Below are 5,470 nucleotides of genomic sequence, written 5' to 3'. Positions count from 1 at the left end.
TGGGTCGAACTGGACCCGGGTCGAACTGGGTCGAACTGGACCCGGGTCGAACTGGGTCGAACTGGACCCGGGTCGAACTGGACCCGGGTCGAACTGGGTCGAACTGGACCCGGTCGAACTGGGTCGAACTGGACCTGGGTTGAACTGGACCAGGGTCGAACTGGGGCCGGGTCGAACTGGGTCGAACTGGACCTGGGTTGAACTGGACCAGGGTCGAACTGGGGCCGGGTCGAACTGGGTCGAACTGGACCCGGGTCGAACTGGGGCCGGGTCGAACTGGACCCGGGTCGAACTGGACCCGGGTCGAACTGGGTCGAACTGGACCCGGGTCGAACTGGGGCCGGGTCGAACTGGACCCGGGTCGAATGGGGCCGGATCGAACTGGACCCGGGTTGAACTTGACCCGGGTCGAATGGGGCCGGATCGAACTGGACCCGGGTTGAACTGGGCCTCCATCGGCGATCTGAGGCCATCAGGGAGGCGAAGGCAGCATGGCTCAAGCATGGGTGTTCAAAGTGAGGTGCGGGGGCCATTTGCAGCACCTGGACTGATTTCTTTTTTGAGCCCCCCTGGACCAAAATTCAAGTAAATTATTTAGTAAATTATTAATTTAAAACTACGACTTTTCAATGATTCTGTTCACTACAACAGAAAGTGATCCTCTGGTTCCCTTATGTTGTCATGGTAACTAGTTGTTGACTTCTACTCTGCAGTTCATCCAGATCTGCTTTTAGTTTCTGTATTAAAACCTGGCTGTGGTTTCAGATGAACTCTGACCTAAATCCTGATTTTATTGCTGAGAACACAGTAAATATTTTCTAGTTTTGTTCAACTGCTTTTCATTTAACAAGAAATCAATCAGCTTTATTTACCTTTAGGTAGATTTGATTACAGGGAGGCGAGTCAGCCTTCAAAGTGCTCAATATTTAAAATATATAAAAAGATCAAAATAAAATGTCTCAAATACAGCATCTTCATCAGGACAAGATAGAAAAAATAATAATTTCTTATTATTTGTTTAAAGCAGTTTATGTGTTTATTGAGGAGGTTAAAATATCTACATTTTTGGCGATTTTAGTTTTTAAAATCTAAAAGAGCACTTTTGTGCTGATAAAAAGTTTGGACCCCTGAGGCAAGGAGAAAGCCTTTTCTGTGTAAAAACAAAAACAAGATGGCTGCCGGAATGAGGTCAGCAAATTTGGACGAAGGACGAGATTTATGGGACAAAGTCCTGTGGACAGACGAGACCAGAGTGGAAATGTTGGACCAAGGATCATTTAAATGTGAACATCAGTAGCAGACTTCCTGTGTTTCTCTGAGTCCACATTTGGAGCTGAAGGTGGCTAGTTAAAGTAAAGCATTCAGGAACAAAGAAAACACGCATTGATTGGTTAAACAGTCGAACGCCGGCTGATGGATTCAGTTCAGTGACTCGGCGTTTAGTTCATCCTCAACAACAAACAGTAAAACTCACAAACTTAATCTATGATACTGAAACGTCCAGGAATAAAAGCCTATTATTATTTACATATGAGTTTTTCCTTCCACTCAACTCTGGTTTGCAACCTCCTCTTCCAGACCAACAAAGGGAGATTTAATCTCTTCTGCTGTCTGTCTGTGCGCAGCATCTACATCAAATATCTACACCAGAAATCCCCCACTAGGAGCATTCAGCTTCTATGCACCACAAACCTGGAATAAACTTCCAGAAAAGTGTAAAACAGCCGGAATATTGATTTCCTCTAAATCTAGATTAAAACCCAGCTGGTTGCTTTTGAACTGTAATAAATGAAATATTGACCAACATGTTTATTGATGATTGTGAACGTGGCACTCGTCAAAATGTAATGTTTGCTTCTGGTTTTCTCAGTTGTTGGTGTTTTCATGACTTTGTATTTTCGTGTTTTTATGATCTAAATCACTTATTGCTACACAAATAAACTTGATTGATTGATTGATTGATTGATTGATTGATTGACTGAAAAGTGATTTAATCAAATTTCTCTGTCCATCTCACACTGATTGACTCATTTTGCAAACTAAAATCAAATTACATGATTTTAGTTCAGCTTCCTTTAAAAATAAGACATTTAATTAGTTCCTATGTTTTCCTGCAGTTTGACGGTGCGGTTCCTGGCTGAGACGTGGCCTGTCCTGCGGAGCGGAGGGGGTTTCATTAGAGCGTCAGCATGACTAACGCCATGTGATGCAGGCGAGTCGCTCCGTGGTGTTGGATAAACAGCCTCAACGCCGCTACTGCTGATCCGGGTCCAAAGAGACACATCGGGTTCGACGGCTGACTGGCTCAGAATGAGCTCCATCATGCTGATTCACTGGACAGGAAACACCTGACCAAGATGGCTGCCGACTCCTGCCTGAGGGTCAGAAGGTCATCTGGAGAGCCTTCCAGCATTGACCTTTAACCTCTATCTGGATTCTGTGGATTAATCTTTACTTCTTGAAGAACAAAGATCGATTCAAAGTGTTGAACCCCGATCCATCGTTTACTCAGAATTTCAGAAACTTAAGCCGATATCTGGGAAGATTAATACATTTTTTATGTTTTGGCTTTTCATTCCCATGAAAACTTTGTTTTATAGTGAAGATTTAAAATAAAACTGTATTCGTGTTTGTGTGTGCTCAAGGGAAAGCAGAGATTTAGAGTCCCAGTACGTCCTCATACTTGATTTGACATGATTCCAAGTGGTCTCGTGTTTTAATAAGTTTATATTCTAATATTCAATTTAAAGGTAGTTTAAAAAGTAAACTACTACTGGGCAAAAAGTAAAACCATTTAAAACTCCTAGCTTCCTGTTTGATTTCAAAAGAAAGGAAGTGGAGGTTATTTTGAAGCTATCTGATTGGCTGACATGTTGCGCAACACTGCCCCCTGTGGGTGTGGCATGTTTATGTCAACGATCAGGCCGGATTGGGTGAAAACTTTTCTGAAACTGAGGCTTTATGTACAATGTTTTTTAAATGACATGGCGGATTAGTTTTTTTTTCTCTCTCTCTTAAAAAAACAACATGTACAAGGTCTTAGGTTTGAATCTGAAGTAATTATATCTGTAATTATATCTGACTTTAAAAAAGTTTTTTTAAAAGCTTTACTTTTTAAAAAACAACTTAATGCAGCCACTAAGCCGGTCATTTTGTGTCTTTTGTGCCGGTCCCAAGCCCGGATAAATGCAGAAGGTTGCATCAGGAAGAGCATCCGGCGTGAAGCATTTGCCAAATCTGACATGCGAGTCAAGAATATGATCTCCAGTATACCGGATCGGTCGAGGCCCGGATTAACAACGACCGCCATTGGTGCTGGTGACCAACAGGGTACCAGTGGAAATTGGGCTACTGTTGGTCAGCAAAGAAGAAGGGGAGGAAGACATGTTCATAGACAGAGAGAGAAGAGAAAAGGTAAGAGTGTAGAACTGAGAGTACAACTTTGAATGTTGGGACTATGAGAGGAAAAGCTAGAGAGTTGGCTGACATGATGCAGAGGAGAAAGGTGGACACATTGTGTGTCCAGAAGATCAGGTGGAAAGGCAGTAAGGCTAGAAGTCTAGGAGCAGGGTCCAAGCTGTTCTACCAAGGTGTGGACAAGAAGAGAAATGGTGTAGGGATTATCATAAAGGAGGAGTTGATCAGGAATATTCTGGAGGTGAAAAGAGTGTCGGGTAGGTTGATGAGCCTGAAGTTAGAAATTGAAGGTATGATGCTCAATGTGGTTAGTGGTTATGCCCCACAGATTGGATGTGAGTTAGAAGAGAAGGAGAAATTCTGGAGTGAGTCAGATGAAGTGATGCAAAATATCCACAAAGGTGAGAGAGTGGTGACTGGGACAGATTTTAATGGACATGTTGGAGCAGGGAACAGGTGATGAGGAAGTGATGGGCAGGTTTGGCATCCAGAACAGAAGGACAGATAGAGACAGGAACACAGGGTGACATACAAGAGCGGAGGTAGGAGCACGCAGGTAGATTACATCTTGTGTAGACGAGGAAATCTGAAGGAATTCAGTGACTGCAAAGTGGTGGTAGGTGAGAGTGTTGCTAAACAACACAGGATGGTGGTGTGTAGAATGACTCTGAAGGTGAGAAAGGTGAAGGGGGTAAAGGTTGAACCGAGGACAAAGTGGTGGAAGCTGAAAATAGAAGAATGTTGTGACTTTCAGGGAGGATGAAGTCAGGAAGGCATTGAAAAGGATGAAGAGTGGAAAGGCAGTTGGCCTAGATGACGTACCTGTGGAGGTATTGAAGTGTCTAGGAGAGTCAGCAGTAGAGTTTTTGATCCTAGAGAATCAGAGGATGCCTGAGGAATGGAGGAGAAATGTCCTGGTACCAATTTTCAAGAACAAGGGAGATTTCCAAAACTGTGACAACTCCAGAGGCATAAAGCTGATGAGTCATTCAATGAAGTTATGGGAAAAAGTTGTTGAAGCCAGACTGAGGTCAGAAGTGGACATCTGTGAGCAGCAGGATGGTTTCATGCCAAGAAAATGTACTACAGATGCAATCTTTGCATTGCGGATGTCGATAGAAAAGTCCAGAGAATGTCAGAGGAGCTGCATTGTGTTTTTGTAGACCTAGAGAAAGCATATGACAGGATTCCAAGAGAGGAGCTGTGATACTGCATGAGGAAGTCTGAACTATGTGAGAGTGGTGAAGGACATGTATTATAGCTGTAAGACTGTGGCGAGGTGTGCTGTAGGAGTGACAGAGGAGCTCAAGGTGGGACTTCACCAAGGATCGGCTCTGAGCCCTTTCCTATTTGCTGTGGTGATGGACAGGTTGACAGATGAGGTTAGACAGGAATCTCCATGGACTGTGATGTTTGACATGGTGATCTGTGGTGGGAGCAGAGAACAGGTGGAGGAAAATCTCAAGAGATGGAGGCTTGCCCTGGAAAGGAGAGGAATGAAGGTTAGCCGAAGCAAGACAGAATACATGTGTGTGAACGAGAGAGACCCAAGTGGAGACATGCGGCTACAGGGAACAGAAAGAAAGAAAGTGAAAGATTTTAAGTACTTCGGGTCAACAGTCCAGAACAACGGTGAATGTGGAAAGGAAGTAAAGAAACGTGTCCAAGCAGGGTGGACCGGGTGGAGAAAAGTGTCAGGTGTGATGTGTGATAAAAGAGTATCAGCAAGAATGAAGGGAAAGGTGTAGAAGACGGTAGTGAGACCAGCAATGCTGTTCGGTTTAGAGACAGTGGCAATGATGAAGAGGCAGGAGGCAGAGCTGGAGGTAGCAGAGATGAAGATGTTGATGTTAGGATTTGAGTTTTCTGTGTTTATTTTTGGGGTTTTTCTGTGTTTATTGTGATCCTGTTCCCTGTGAGTCTCTGTGATGTCCTGTCCTCCCTGTTGAATGAGCCCAGCTGTGTCTAGTTTTCCTGATTACCCTCCCTGTGTTTTTATACCCTCCTGTTGTCTTTCTCTCTTGTTGGATCCTTGTCATCTTATGTCGTAGTT

At 43.8% G+C, this 5,470-nt stretch overlaps 1 long non-coding RNA gene across 1 annotated transcript in view; it reads left to right on the top strand.

The window, feature by feature from the left end:
- Nucleotides 1–4,515, top strand: part of LOC107837093 (uncharacterized) — an 11,208-nt gene extending 6,693 nt beyond the window's left edge. The window contains exons 2-3 of the long non-coding RNA XR_001663082.1: nucleotides 3,955–3,959; nucleotides 4,387–4,515. This is a non-coding gene — a long non-coding RNA (uncharacterized LOC107837093). The remainder of the gene's footprint in view (nucleotides 1–3,954; nucleotides 3,960–4,386) is intronic.
- Nucleotides 4,516–5,470: the final 955 nt, after the last annotated feature.

Source organism: Poecilia formosa, unplaced genomic scaffold (genome assembly GCF_000485575.1).
Source record: "Poecilia formosa unplaced genomic scaffold, Poecilia_formosa-5.1.2 Scaffold112, whole genome shotgun sequence".
Classification (NCBI taxonomy): domain Eukaryota; kingdom Metazoa; phylum Chordata; class Actinopteri; order Cyprinodontiformes; family Poeciliidae; genus Poecilia; species Poecilia formosa.
Note: the sequence above shows the minus strand (reverse complement) of the source record. Positions and strands in the feature narration are given on the sequence as shown.